Source organism: Heterodontus francisci, chromosome 35, assembly GCF_036365525.1.
Source record: "Heterodontus francisci isolate sHetFra1 chromosome 35, sHetFra1.hap1, whole genome shotgun sequence".
Lineage (NCBI taxonomy): Eukaryota > Metazoa > Chordata > Chondrichthyes > Heterodontiformes > Heterodontidae > Heterodontus > Heterodontus francisci.
The window spans coordinates 34,583,722-34,599,809 of NC_090405.1; the positions used below are offsets into that span (position 1 = coordinate 34,583,722).

A 16,088-nucleotide genomic window follows, 5' to 3' on the forward strand; every position below is an offset into this window, starting at 1 on the left:
TGAGAGAACCAACAAGAGGGAAAAACCTACTTGACCTCGTCCTCACCAATCTGCCTGCCACAGATGCATCTGTCCATGACAGTATTGGTAGGAGTGACCACCGCACAGTCCTTGTGGAAATGAAGTCCCATTTTCACATTGAGGGTACACACCATTGTGTTGTGTAGCACTACCACTCCCCCGCTTCTCTTCAAAATGTTGTTATGGGATCTTTGACATTCACCAGAGAAGGCAGACAGGCCCTTGCTTTAAGATCCCATCCGAAATACGACACCTCCAACAGTACAGCACTCCCTCAGTACTGCACTGGAGTCAAGGCTGAAAGCTGAGAGAGGCAAAGACAATGAAACTTACCCCGTCAGATTTCGATGTACCTCTCCTTGCACAGTTGAACCTTTAGAAACCTCAGAAGCCATAGGATGATTATGGTCAGTGTTCCTGACACAATTACAACACACTTGACTGTGGGTATAAGGCTGCATGCCTCTTGGTCACGTGTCTTCGACTGATTTGCTGAAAAAAAAACAGGATGAAAGAGACATTCAGTCAATTCGTCCCTTAACAACAACCTTCCTTAGACTGAAGAGAACATACATGGAAATTTAAACAATATTAAAATGAGCAGGGCATCTGATTCTGAGGAAACACAAATGCATGATCAGGATTGTAGCCCTCTCGCCTTTAGACAGAAGGTTATTGGTTCAAGCCCCAGTCCAGAGACTTGAGCACATAATCTAGGCCGGCACTCTCAGTGTGGCACTGAAGGAGTGTTGCACTGTTGGAAATGCTGTCTTGCAACTGAGGCCCTGTCTTCCCTCTCAGATTGATGTTAAAGATCCAACAGTCACGGTTCCGAAGAAGGGAAGGGGAGTTTTTCAACAACAGTGATATGTATTTCTATAGCACCTTTAATGTAATAAAACATCCCAAGGTGCTTCACAGGAGCTCTACAAAGCAAAATACGACACAGAGTCACATAAAGCAAAATTAAGGCAGATGACCAAAATCTTGGTCAAAGAGGTAGGTCTTAAGGAGTGTCTTAAAGGAAGAAAGAGAATTAGAGGGGGGAAGAGGTTTAGGGACTGAATTCCAGAGCTTGGGGCCTGGGCAGCTGAAGGCTGCCAGTGGTGTAGCGTTTAAAATCAGGGATGCTCAAGAGGCCCGAATTAGATGAGTGCAGATATCTCGGAGGGTTGTGGGGCTGGAGCAGAGGACAGAGATAGGGAGGAGCAAGGCCATGGAGGGACTTGAAAACAAGGATGACAATTTTAAAATTGAGGCGTTGCTTGACTGGGAGCATAGTCTCAGTCTAGAGGTAACAAAGGCATGGATGAGGGCTTCAGTGGCTGATGAGCTGAAGCAGCAGTGGAATCGGGCAATACTGCGGAGGTGGAAATAGGCGGTTATGGTGATGGCACAGATATGTGGTAGGAAACGCATCTCGGTGTTAAATATAGTACTAAGGTTGCAAACAGTCTGGTTCAGCCTGAGACAGTTGCCAGGGTGTTAGTAGCTAGGGAACAGAGTTTGTTGCTAGGACTGTAGACAATGGTTTCGGTCTTCCCAATGTTTTAGTTGGAGGAAATCTTTGCTCATCCAGTACTGGATGTCATCCAAGCAGTTTGATAATTTAGCAACAGTGGAGGAGTCAAGAGGTGATGGTGAGGTAGAGCTGATTGTTGTCAGCATACATGTGAAGACTATGAATGATGTCGCCGAGGGCCAGCATGTAGAAGTGAAATAGGAGGGGGCTAAAAATAGCTCCTTGGGGGACACCAGAGGTAATGGTGCAGGAGCAGGAAGAGAAGCCTTGAAGGGCCTGTTTCTGTGCTGTATAACTCTATGAGTGATACTTTGGCTATGATTCAATAGATAAGAATGGAACCAGGTGATAGCAGTCCCACCCAGCTGGACACCGTGGAGAGGGGTTGGAGGAAGATGGTGTGGTCAACTGTCTCAAAGGCTGCAGACAGGTCAAGAAGGACAAGGACGGATAGTTTACCTTTGTTACAATTACATAGGATGTCATTTGTAATAATTTATTTTAGCGATGTTGATATTGGCTAGGACACCAAGGAGAACTCCCTTGCTCTTCATCAAAATAGTGCCGTGGAATTTTTTACATTCACCTGAAAAGGCAGATAGATGGGGCCTTGGTTTAGTGTCTCGTCTGAAAGACAGCACCTCTGAATGTGCAGCACGCCCTCAATACTGCATTAGAGCAGCAGCCTGGATTTTATGCTTAAGCACCCGAAACATAGGACCAGAAGTATACCAGGGAATAAACCCTAATTTGTGTAACACTGGTGAAAGGTTTAAATGACCGGCCCACCTCCTGCAAATGGATTGGTCGCCTGCCCCTTGTTGTGCCTCCATTAAATCCAGACTTGGGTGGTTTTGAAGAGGGATGGGTACCTGTTTCAGATTTTTAACATTTTAATTTCTCACCCAACCCAAACCCACCCATTTTGGGGGGTTAAAATTACCCCATTAACTCTGTTTTTCTCTCCACAATAGCTGCCTGACCTGCTGAGTGTTTCCAGCATTTTCTGTTTTTATTTCAGATTTACAGCATCTGTTTTGCTTTTGCTTTTTTAAAATCCATTTAACAACTCTGTTCAAGGAGGAAGAAGCTTTCTCTTAGAGCGGGAGGAGTCTGTGACTGCGGTGTGTCTGATTTGTAATTCACTACCCGTCTGTGCTTTTCATTAATTATTTCTGTCAGTGTCTGGATGGATACCTGATGGTATCAATTACCCAGCTGCGTCCCAGCAAGGTTATTAATCAGACCGTTATATGAGAAAGCTTAAATCATCTGGATTTTCACTTCCCTGTTAATGAGTCTGTCATATTGTACAAGTTTGCTGTCTGTGAACAAATTGGGTTTTGGTCAAGACAGAGACACTACTTCTCCTCAGTGTCCCAGTTACTGGGTTAGACCTGATTGATATTCCATGATTCTGGCAGTAAGCATGATACGTATGGGTTTATTCCTGCTCACTGTAACTGAACTATATCTTGCATGTTACTCAATTGGTGCTGATTTTTGTTTAAAATATATAAAGGAATTAACAGGGTAGATACAGAGAAACTATTTCCTCAGGTCAAATAATCAAGAACAAGGGGATATAATCTTAAAGTTAGAGCTAGGCTGTTCAGAAGCAAAATCAGAACAACAACAACTTATTTATATAGCACCTTTAACGTAATAAAAACGTCCCAAGGCACTTTATAGGAGCGTTATAAAACAAAGTATGACACTGAGCCACAAAAGACGATATTAGGTCAGATGACCAAAAGCTTGGTCAAAGAGCTAGGTTTTAAGGAGTGTCTTAAGGGAGGAAAGTGAGGTGGAGAGGCGCAGAGGGAAAGGGAGTGTATTCCAGAGCTTGGGGCCCAGGCAACTTAAGGTGCGGCTACCAGTGGCAGAGCAATTAAAATCAGGGCTGCACAAGAGGTCAGAATTAGAGAAGCACAGATATCTTGGAGGGGTGTGGGGCTGGAGGAGATTACAGTGATAGGGAGGGGTGAGGCTATGGAGGGATTGGAAAACAAGGATGAGAATTTTAAAATTAAAATCAGGGTGGCACAGTGGTGCATTGGTTAGCACTGCAGCCTCACAGCTCCAGGGACCCGGGTTCAATTCTGGGTACTGCCTGTGCGGAGTTTGCAAGTTCTCCCTGTGACCACATGGGTTTTCGCCGGGTGCTCTGGTTTCCTCCCACAGCCAAAGACTTGCAGGTTGATAGGTAAATTGGCCATTGTAAATTGCCCCTAGTGTAGGTAGGTGGTAGGGAATATGGGATTTTTGCAGGGTTAGTGTAAAAAAAAAATGGGTGGTTGTTGGTTGGCACAGACTCGGTGGGCCGAAGAGCCTGTTTCAGTGCTGTATCTTTAAAAAAAAAGATGTTGCTTGACCAGGAGCCAATGTAGGTCAGCAAGCACAGGGGTGATAGGGGAATGGGATTGGTGCGTGTTAAGACACGAGCAGCGGAGTTTTGGATGACCTCAGGTTTACTGAGGTGTACAAAATTATGAGGGGCCTAGATAGAATAGACAGGAAGGACCTGTTTCCCCTAGTGGAGAGGTCAATTACCAGGGGGCACAGATTTAAGGTGATTGGTAGAAGGATTACAGGGAACATGAGGAGAAACCTTTCCACCCAGAAGGTGGTGGGTATCTGAAATTCACTGCCAGGAATTGTGGTGGAGGCAGAAACCATCACGGCTTTTAAAAGGCACCTGGACATGCATCTGAAGTCCTGTAACCTGCAAGGCTATGGACCAGGTGCTGGAAGGTGGGATTAGATTGGGCAGCAAGTTTTTTTGGCCTGCACAGACACAACAGGCTGAATGGCCTTCTTCTGTGCCAAAATGTTTCTATGGTTCTAAAGAATGTGGGAGACCAGCCAAGAGAGCATTGGAATAGTCAAGTCTAGCATTAACGATGACATGAATGAGGGTTTCAGCAGCAGATGAACTGAGACAGGGACGAAGTCAGGCGATGTTACAGAGGTGGAAAAAAGCGATCTTAGTGATGGCATGAATATGAGGTCTCTGGGCCATTTTTCAGGAGGTGGGATCAGGGGCAGAGGGCAACCCGATGCAAGCAGCAGGTAGACAATTAAAGTATGTAAATGGTCATAACAGTAAGTAAATGATCAATTAAGGCCAATTATGCGGGCCTCCCGTGGCATCAGGGACAGGCCAGCTGCCTGGTGGCAGCTTCCTGGCAGCAGACCAGAGGGCCAGTGCTCCAGGCAGGCTTTGAGGCCCTCCCCGTCTACCTAGTCACAGCTGTGGCTGTAGGCCGCCTAGTGGAGGGGATCCCCCTCCAGAATAGGGACCTGGCAGCTGTGATCATTTTTTAATTTAAAAGTTTCAAAAGTAGCTGAGAGCATTACTCAAGATGGATCTTACCTGTAACGGCTGGCTGCAGCACCTTCCATGCTGGAAGACCTCCTATTGGCTATCCAGATTTAAGAGCATGCCCACCATCCTTAATTGGACATCAAGAGCACCCTCTGGCCACTAGTTGTCTAATTCAGGAAAAATGGCTGCCAGGTGAATGTTCCCCACACTGTGCGGTGTTGGGATCCCCATTTGACCCCGATGTCGGGATCCCAGCCCAGAACCCAAATTCCTTCCCTCAGTCTCCCAAAGACTGTGGATACAGGGATCAATTAGATCTTTGATAACTAAGATTGATAGATTTTTGTTGGGTAATTGTATCAAGGAATATGGAGTTGAGGAACAGATACCCCACAAGACACATTGATGAAGGAAGAGCAGTGTATATGGATTTTAGCAAGGCGTTTGATAAGGTTCCCCATGGTAGGCTCATTCAGAAAGTAAGGAGGCATGGGATACAGGGAAAGTTGGCTGTCTGGATACAAAATTGGCTGGCCCATAGACGTCAGAGGGTGGTAGTAGATGGAAAGTATTCAGCATGGAGCTCGGTGACCAGTGGTGTTCCACAAGGATCTGTTCTGGGACCTCTGCTCTTTGTGATTTTTATAAATGACTTGGATGAGGACGTGGAAGGCTGGGTTAGCAAGTTTGCCGATGACACGAAGGTTGCTGGAGTTGTGGATAGTGTGGAAGGCTGTTGTAGGTTGCAACGGGACATTGACAGGATGCAGAGCTGGGCTGAGAAGGGCAGATGGAGTTCAACCTGGAAAAGTGTGAAGTGATTCATTTTGGAAGGTCGAATTTGAATGCGGGATACAGGCTTAAAGACAGAATTCTTGGTAGTGTGGAGGAACAGAGGGATCTTGGGGTCCATGTCCATAGATCGCTCAAAGTTGCCACCCACGTTGATAGGGTTGTTAAGAAGGCGTTTGGTATGTTGGCTTTCATTAACAGGGGGATTGAGTTTAAGAGCCGCGAGGTTATGCTGCAGCTCTATAAGGCCCTGGTTCGACCACACTTGGAATATTGTGTTCAGTTCTGGTCGCCTCATTATAGGAAGGATGTGGAAGCTTTAGAGAGGGTGCAGAGGAGATTTACCAGGATGCTGCCTGGACTGGAGGGCATGTCCTATGAAGAAAGATTGAGGGAGCTAGGGCTCTTCTCATTGGAGCGAAGAAGGCTGAGAGGTGACTTGATAGAGGGGTACAAGATGATGAGAGGCATAGATAGAGTGGATAGTCAGAGACTTTTTCCCAGGGTGGAAAGGGCTATCACCAGGGGGCATAATTTTAAGGTGATTGGAGGAAGGTTTCGGGGAGATGTCAGAGGTAGGTTCTTTACAAAGAGAGTGGTGGGTGCGTGGAATGCGCTGCCAGCGGTGGTAGTGGAAGCAGATACATTAGGGACATTTAAGCGACTCTTGGATAGGTACATGGATGATAGTAGAATGAAGGGTAGGTAGTTACTTAGATCTTAGAGTAGGTTAAAGGTTCGGCACAACATCGTGGGCCGAAGGGCCTGTACTGTGCTGTACGGTTCTATGTTCTATGTTAAGACTATGGATGTTCAGTTGTTGATTTTATTCATGGCTAAGATAGATAGAATTTTGGACTCTAGGGGAATCAAGGGATATGGGGATCAGGTAGGAAAGCAGATTTGAGGTCAAAGTTCAGCTATGGTCTAACTGAATGGCAAAGCAGGCTTGAAAGATCATATTGCCTACTCTTACTCCTATTTCTTACGTTCTTATCAGCCATGATAATTGAATGGCTAAGCAGACTCGAGGGACTGATTGGCCTCCTTCTGTTCCTAATTTGCTTGTGATTGTTGAAGGAAGCTTTATTCCATAAACTAGCTCCAACCCCTGTCCTGAGTTAATTAATTTATGCTCCCTCTGAGCATATAGCTTCCACTTTATTTCATTTTTCTCTTTCAGTGATTACCTCTAAAATGATTTACTTTTGAAAGATTTCCAATGGTTAAGCCCTCCAGTCACCAGAGATGTTACTCTTAAATGAAAGCAAAATACTGCAAATGCTGGAAATCCAAAACAAAAACAAAAAGTGCTGGAAATACTCAGAAGGTCTGGCAGCATCTGTGGAGAGAGAAGCAAAGATAACGTTTCAGGTCAGTGACCTTTCATTAGAACTGGCAAAGGTTAGAAAAGAATTAGGTTTTAAGTAAGTGAAGGGGATGAGGGTGGGGGAGAGAACAAAGGGAAGGTGTTTGATAGGACAGGAAAGATTAAATAACAAAGCTATCCTGGGACAAAGGCAAAGCGTATGTTAATGCTTACCCTTACCCCTGGTCAAATGTCAGGCCTTTGGGGGTCATTTACATCTGGAAGCAGGGGCAACCTGGACTCTACCCAGGGATCTTCTAAAATCATTGATGGGAGGGTTTTAAGAAACATTTACCCTCTCCTCTTTGGCCTGTGCATGTCCCCATATTCTCTGTGTATTTGGGAAATCCCAAGCTGGTGAAAGAGTTCTGCCAACCTCACATCACCAGATGCCTGGGTCTAGTGGGTGGCTCTTGTATCCCATGCTCGAATGATGCCAATAGATTTGCTCATGTACATACAAACACAAACCTTTGAAGATGGCAGGACAAGTTGAGAAGGCATACGGGATCCTTAGCTTTAACAATAAAGGCATACAGTACAAAAGCAAGGATGTTGTGCTAAACTATTATAAATCATGGGTTAGATCTCAAGTGGAGTATTCTGTACAATTCATCACACTTTAGTAGGGTTGCCAACTCGGGTTGGAAGTATTCCTGGAGGTTTCATCACATGACCTCCCACCTTCAGCTGCTCACCCAGTCACACAGTCTTTTTCCGATCTCGAATATTTTTATAACTAACAAGCAAAGATATTCAGAGAAAATGAGTGCTCTCAAACACTGTCCAGGAGATTAATCTGAAATTCCTGGAGACTCCAGAGAAATCTAGGAGGGCTGGCAACATTACACTTTAGGAATGACATTAAAGCCTTGAAGAGGTTGCACAGGAGATTTACTAGAATGGTACCTGGGATGAGGCACTTCAGTTATGTGGAGAGACTGGAGAAGCCAGGGTTGTTCTGCTTAGAACATAGAATGTTAAGGGGAGATTTAACAGAAGTGTTAAACATTGTTTGGGGATTTGATAGATTAGATAGGGAGAAACGGTTTCCACTGACAGGAGGGCCGGTAACCAGAGGACACAGAGTTAGGATAATTGGCAAAAGAATCAGGGGGAAAGGAGGAGAATTTTATTTACACAGCAAGTTGTTCTGCTCTGGAATGCACTGTTTGAAAGGGTAGTGGAAGCAGATTCAACAGTAACTTTAAAAAGAGAATTGGATAATACTTGAAAAAGAGAAATTTGCAGGGATATGGGGAAGGAGCAGGAGGAGTGAGAATAATTGGACAGCTCTTTCAAAGAGCCAGCACAGGAACAATGGGTAGAATGGCCTCATTCTGTGCTGTATAATTCTGTGTATGAACGGGGGCACTTAGCATCACCTGGAAATAGGAAAGGGGCAAGTACAAGCACAGCCAGGGATGTGGCAGAGAAACCCAGAAATGTGTGAGCTACCAACCTAGCCCAGATGAGACCTGGGTCCAGTGTGGGAGGGGCTATGATTGCCATCACTGGAAGGAGGCCACTAACAACAACAACTTGCATTCATGCAGCACCTTATATGTAGAAAAATGTTTCAAGATGCTTCATGGAGGTGAGATACAAAAAGGTGGATGACCATCTTGAAAAGCGGTGGGGTGGTGATCAATATTCAGTTAAAGAGATGAGTTTTGAGAAGGGTCTTTGAGGAGAAGGTGGAGGTGGAGACATGGAAGGGTTTAAGGGTTTAAGGAAGGGCGAGACAATGAATTGATTTATATACAAGGATGAGAACTTTAAATTGGAGGCAAAAAACGGACACTTTCTATTCAGCTTTCTAGTCATGAAAATTACTTCCAAATCCCGACCTTCTGAATTAAAATCTAATGGGTGAGTCACCTGGCTCCAATCCTGTTCCCAGACAGATATTTATCTGGCTGCTGTTGCAAGCAGCTGATTGACACAGAAACAAAACATGTGCTGGGAATGTGTTCAAAATTCTACCTTTTGGGGGCTCAATGGTAGTCTTCTTGCCTCTGAGTCAGAAGGTTGTGGATTTAAGTCTCACTCCAGAGACTTGAGCACAAATCAAGGCTGACGCTCCAGTGCAGTACTGAGGGAGCTTTGTACTGTAGAGATGCTGTCTTTCAGATGAGACGTTAAACTGAGGCCCTGCCTGCCCTCTAAGTGGACATAAAAGATCCCATGACACGTCTTTGAAGAACAGCAGGGGAGTTTTCCCTAAAGTCCTGGTCAATATTTATCCCTTAACCATCATCAATAAAACAGATTATCTAGTCATTATCACATTGCTGTTTCTGGAAGCTTGCTGTGCACAATTTGGCTGTCAAGCTTCGTACCTTACAACAGTGACTACACTTCAAAAGCAAAGCACTTGGGGATGGCCTGAGGTTGTGAAAGGGAAGTTTTTTTTTCTAATCTCTCATCTCACTTGAGGCCCATTCTTTTCAAATGGATGCCATTCATTTCTTACAATTTGCTTACAATTATCTCAGCATTTTAAACATTTAGTGGTAAACATTAACTGTTGGTGCTCCCGGACCAGATCAGACAATTAGGTTTGAAGGTGCCAGATTCGTGGCCTTCCTAATTTGCCAGTTATTAATTTCAATGACCCAAAAGAATCAGGAAGGCCACATATTAAACACACTAACCGCTGCCCCAACTGTTTGTTTCGCTATCCTCAAGGCTCCCCTCCAGGAGGACTAACTAATAGATCTTTTGTCTAATTCATTCTTGGGGTGCCCAACCCTGATACAACTGAATGGCATGTTAGGCTGCTTCAGGGACAGTTAAGAGTCAACCACATTGGTGTGGAATTGGAATCATGCATAGGCCAGAAGGAGTAGGGACAGCAGACTTCTTTGCTGAGAGGGTATTAGTGAACCAATGGAGTTTTTACGCCAATCCGACAGCTTCACAGCCACTTTTTTACTGATACAAGATTTTTATTTCTAGATCTATAATATATCCTCTGACTGTCCTTTCTCATCCATTAAATGTACCCATTACATTTTTACTTATGTCACTACTGTTTCTAATGTTTATTTTTAACTATTCTGTCTGTGTTTACCTTTCATTATCCTTTATTTATTTGACAGAATATCTGTTCTAAATTTATAGGTTTACAGACATTCAAGTGTGCCCTCATGTCCTCTCATTTGTTCATGGCTCCCACAGCCAATCAGCTCGCAGTCCTGTGGTGCCTAGTTGAAGCCAGGATGTACATCATGTGATCATTTTGGGAGCCAAACATTGCTACTTTCATAACTATCCAATCAAGATAAGTCCTAGACACTGTCCAACACTTAGGCCATCCCCACTCTGCAGTAAGGTACTACAGCCTGACAGAGAACATAACCAACATAAACTCAGGAAGATCGGAACTGCTAATCGAGAAAAGACAGAGGTCCATTGAGTTCACCTTTCTACCATCCTAGTAGTTACATGGTACAATAATAATGGAGTTGTTTACTAATCATAGCAATCAATCTCTATCAATTAGTCTATCACAGACCCAGACACGAGCAGAGGAAAATCCTGGTGGTGGAGAGCTTTGGGAACCGTCAGTCCAAAGTCACTTGTTCCTCCCAAGCCTGCTACCTTAGCACATGTCACGTTTCAAAATTACTCAGAGCTGTTTAAGAATGAGACAAAAGAAATACATAAAACTGAGTGTAAAAAATTAACAGTAAATTAAAACATAAAACTGTACCGTGAGCTTCAGTGAGAAATGCCAGCCAGTGTAAGGCAATGAGAATCATCGTGTTTTCAGAATAAACTGTAGGAAAGTTTCTATAAGTTTACCAGCCACGAAATAGGCTGCTAGCTTCATACTAATAAGGAGGAAGCTATGTGGGTTTCCTGTTTAAGATTAAATAAACCACTTCAATCAATTTATAGCACACACACACACTGCTGAGTTATCCCACATTCTACTTAACACTAAGGAATTTGACAAATAAGCATTCACATTTGTACTTTGGCTAAATACAAGCATTATTTTTCTTGTGATTTGTATTCTGGTGTTCAAAACTGAAAAGGTCACAGGGTAAAATTTGATCAACTGGTCAGAAGAGGTCTATGGATTGAAGAACAGGATTGAAAGCTTTAAAAGGGAGCAGCTTTCAGCTGACAAATCTTTTATTTCCAAACACGTCAGAGCAGTGTGAAAACATGTAACACTAAGAGTTGTGTTTGATCTCATAGTGACAATAAATGGCACAAGGCCCATCACCATTACCCTCTCAGGGGTAACGAGCGACGGGCAATAAATGTTAGCCTTGTCAGCGATGCCCACATCCCAAGAATGAATGTAAGAAAAACATGTCTGTTCTTCCTGTCTAATCAAAATAAAGATTGTCAGAGATGGAAGGGGTTTTGAGAAGATATTCGAGTCAGGGAGACAGGGTGAAGGTTCTGCCTGGATTGATGGGATAATGGGAAGGGGATTGCCCATAAGGCTAGAGTCAGAGGAGCACTGTTTCTGCGGAATGATGTGGCAGAAATAGGGATGGACAAGGCTGGGGGGAAATTTAAAAACTCCAGGCTCCATACTTTAATTAGATTTCTCTCCTTAACACAACAGAAAGCTTTCTGATCATCCCCCACACCGTGAGTATAGCATCACTGTTACATTCAGAGATTCTTCTTTTCACTTATATAGTGCCTTCTGCAATAATACAAGACATAACCAGAAGCCTGTGAGCATCAAAGCAGTGGTAAGACCCACTAAAAAGGATGCCATTTGGCTGATACGTGCCTGTGTTGGTTTTTTGCAGAGCAATCCAAAGTGAATCCCACTGTGCTGCAGTCTCCCCATAACTCTGTACCTTCTTCTGCTTTTAATCTTCCCATAAAGATGTAATTGTATTAGAAATTTGGAAGTACCCATTTCCAGGTGCTCCCCCCACCCCGTGCAGGATACATACGCTGCACACGATTGGTCCGAGGATATTGACCCTCAGAACTTGTTTGTATGGGAACGATGTTGCAGGAGGAGACCCTCCAATAACTGAATATCCAAGTGATGGAAGTTCAGGCTGCTGCTAGTATTCCACAGACAAAGGTGTTGTTGGGAGTTGGAATTACTGGCCTGGAAATCAGAGGGTCGGTGGGAAGGCATCAAATTAATGTGGGCCAAGGGGCACCAGCACTATTAGGGGCACACTGCAGCCACCTGCCAGCCCCCATTGGTGGAGTTTCTCTCTGGTTTCAGAGCGAGTTTTTGACAGTGCTGGAGACCTTATTAAAATGCAAGATGTTAATAGGACCCCTTAGTGGAGGCCCAAACAACGTTAGACTTCCTGGCCTTGCCAGGTGGCACAGTAAGAGGTCGGTAGGTGGGGTTGGGATGGAGAGAAACCAGTTTAAAGTAAAGGGAGTTTCTGATTGGAAACTTTATTCAGAACATTGTGTGAAGTGTTGGGGATTATTCTGAGCAGAGTACTGTTGCTGATTTAGCTTCATGAAACAACTAATGCCTAAACAGTTAAGGGAGTTCTTTTTTCAACTTTCCACTGAATCTGTGGTAACTTTAATGGTTTTACTCATAGATCACACAAATTATTGGCCACAAATACATCCCCACCCCTTTTTGCTGAGCACAGAGCCTATTACATCAAATCACAGGCAGATGTTTTGGAACTTCTTGGGGTTTTACTGGACAGCTCACTAAAACCATCAGCACAATGTTCCCAGGCTGTTAAGAAAGCAAACAGAATGTTGGGATGCATAGCAAAGGCTTTAACATATAAATCCAGAGAGGTCATTTTAAAACTGCATTTGGCCCTTGTGACACCACATCTGGAGTTGTGTGTGCAGTTTTGGTCTCCCTGTTTCAAAAAGAATGTTAAATTATTGGTTGTCATGCAGGGAAGGGTATTCCGCTATTGGAAGGGGTACAGAGATGGGTATCAGTTATTGGAAGGGGTACAGAGCAGAGTATTCAGTTATTGAAGGGTGTATAGAGAAGGCTATTCAGTGGTTGGAGGGGGTACAAAGAAAGATATTCAGTTATTGGAGGGAGAACAGAAAAATGCTCCATGGTCAATTGCAGAACTTAGGGGAACGACATTTGAAGAAAGATTGACAACACTAGGGATTTTCTGTCTGAGAAGAGAAAACTGAGAGAAGATATGATAGAGGTGTTTAAAATTATGAAAGGTTTGGACAAATTGGATCCATGCAAGCTTTCTATACATTTACAGGATTTAAGGAAATGCAGGAGGAACTTTTATACTAAATGGGTGGTAATTATTGGGAAGGGTCATGCAACAAGAAATAGTAATGGGTTTCAAGAAGGAATTAGACTGATTTTGGTCAACAAGTGGGATTCGGGGTAAGAATGCAGGTAGGGAATAGTGTGGACAGGTGGGCTAAATGGTCCGAAGGTCTCATGCCTGAATCTGTTACTAAAGGCCCGATTTTAACCCTCTGCTCCTGACAAGAACAATGCATGCAGGTGGGGGTGGGGGGGGGGGGGGGCGGGTGCAGAGGTAGGGTTTACTGCAAGGGTTTAAAACCAGGACAGCAAGGAACTCACCTTTATTTTGCTGAGTTTGTGCTCCACAGCATTTTAAAAGGCCATTTTTGGGCAATGCCAGAGACCTCATTATAATGCAAGAGTTGGGACCCTATGACATTAATAGTGCACCTGACACCATTTTAATTTCATATTGTACATTCCGTGATGTATCCCAAGCCCACAAGCAAGAGCAGGCTGATGGAAAATGGGAGGGTACTTTTTTTTAAGTTTTAAGTTTCCTTCTGGACCAAAACGAAGGGGAGAAGTGCTCCACCAAACTCCATAAGGAAACCTTAAGCCGCCCCTACCCTGGGCTTCCCTCAACACCCCCCTCGCCTCTGACCCCAATTGGTTGGCCCCCGGCAGAGGCTTCCTGCCACCTGAGCTCCTGCCCCAGCCCGGCTGCTCTACAGGTACTGGAATCAGATGGTAGACTCACTTGGGAGATGGTAATGAAGCCCGGGAATTCAAATTGTCCGCATTCCTAAAACTTGGTCTGAGCTAAAATCAGAGGTTAAATTCCAAGCAGTGAAGACAAAACACAGCACCGGTCCAAACTTCAATCACAAACTGAAATACTAGTAATTGTGTTTAATCTCTGTGCTCATAAGTATTGAGAATTTGGTGAGAAACTCTCACTACATAAACAGAGAGTAGCTGAAGTGTGGGAGTGATTTGATGAAGTTCAGATTCCTGAGCAGTTTGTTAGTCATCCTATCCTTGAAATTTGGTTGAACTGACATTCCCTGCCACTCTCCCACTGCTTTGTTCTGTATTACATGGATTTCATTAACCTCTGCTGCTGCTGCTTTACAACCATCGTGGCATTTCCATGGCAACCATCATTGGCTGAGGGTGTGCAATGACACAGGATCTCCCAGAGAATGGAGGTTCTAAGGACTGTTGAACTACATGGAATTCAGCCTCCAAAATCTAATGATAACACAGTAGCATCCATGGAATGATATTCAAATCCAAACTCATTTAATTTGCTTCCCTGAGCTATTTAACTTTAATTATGGTAACCAGAGAAAGTACTTTAATTATCGTGACCCAGCAAAACTTGATAATGTGCCAGGAGAAGATGTATACTCAAATTTGCAGATGACTGAAGCTAGGGGAAGAGTAGATTGTGGAAATGGGAGCAGGAAGTTGCAAAGGCACATAAACAGATTAAATGAGTTAGTGATCAAAACTGGCAGAGTTCAATGTTGGAAAGTGTGAGGTGATCTTGGGTCCAAAAAAGATAAATCATAATATTTTCTCAATAGTGAGATTCCAGAAACTGTAGAGGAGCAAAGGATTTGAGAGTCCAAATCACAAATCACTAAAAGCCAATACACAGGTACAAAAAGCAATTGAAAAGGCTAAAAAGGCCTTTTTCTCAATGAGGCAGAAATATAAAGGAGAGGAAGTGATGTTTCAGTTCTACAGAACTTTGGTCAGACCTGAACTGGAGCACTGTGTTGCATTTAGAAAAGTGTGGCACCTTTAGTGTGATGGACAAATGCAAACATTTCTGATATATTAGTAAACTGTTCATTTCTTATGTAAAGGAAAGACTTGAATGACCTCAGAATGTCCCAAAGCACTTTACAACCAATAAAGTACTTTTTAAGTAAAAACAAGAAATGCTGGAACCACTCAGCAGGTCTGGCAGCATCTGTGGAAAGAGAAGCAGAGTTAACGTTTCGGGTCAGTGACCCTTCTTCGGAACTGACAAATATTAAAAATGTCGCAGGTTATAAGCAAGTGAGGTGGGGGTGGGGCAAGAGATAACAAAGGAGAAGGTGCAGATTGGACAAGGCCACATAGCTGACCAAAAGGTCATGGAGCAAAGGCAAACAATATGTTAACGGTGTGTTGAAAGACAAAGCATTAGTACAGAATAGGTGTTAACCACCTGAATATTGAACAGCAGCAAGTGCAAACATGAAAAAAAACAGTGGGTAAACAAACTGAACAAACTAAGATGAAATGAAATAAATGCAAAAAAAAGGTTGTAAAAAATGTAAAAAAGAAGAAAAGAAAAAACAACTAAAAATGGAAGTAAAATGGGGGGCTGTCATGCTCTGAAATTATTGAACTCAATGTTCAGTCCGGCAGGCTGTAGTGTGCCTAATCGGTAAATGAGATGTTGTTCCTCGAGCTTGCGTTGATGTTCACTGGAACACTGCAGCAATCCCAGGACAGAGATGTGAGCATGAGAGCAGGGGGGAGTGTTGAAATGGCAAGCAACCTTTTGAAGTGCAGTCACTGTTGTAATGTAGGAAATGCTGCAGCCAATTTGCGCACAGCAAGCTCCCACAAACAGCAATGTAATAACCAGATAAAATCATTTGTTTTAGTAATGTCATGAAATAACCCTTTCCGAAATCATAAAAATAAGGCATATTCTCCTTTATTATAAGGTGACCATAAGCCATCTTACACACTTCTCACACCGTGCTTGCCCATGGTGCCTACACATGACGTTCTTTCTCCTATTCTAGCGCTCCACCTAGATTCAGCCTGAAGGCCAGCATCA

General features: G+C 43.6%; 1 protein-coding gene across 1 annotated transcript in view; it reads right to left on the minus strand.

Moving 5' to 3' along the window:
- LOC137350604 (uncharacterized) overlaps positions 1-10,819 on the minus strand; it is a 47,056-nt gene extending 36,237 nt beyond the window's left edge. Inside the window, exons 1-2 of the mRNA XM_068015321.1 lie at positions 10,751-10,819; positions 355-513 (exon numbers count right to left, since the gene is read on the minus strand). The gene's annotated coding sequence lies outside the window, so the exon portion shown is untranslated. The remainder of the gene's footprint in view (positions 1-354; positions 514-10,750) is intronic.
- Positions 10,820-16,088: the final 5,269 nt, after the last annotated feature.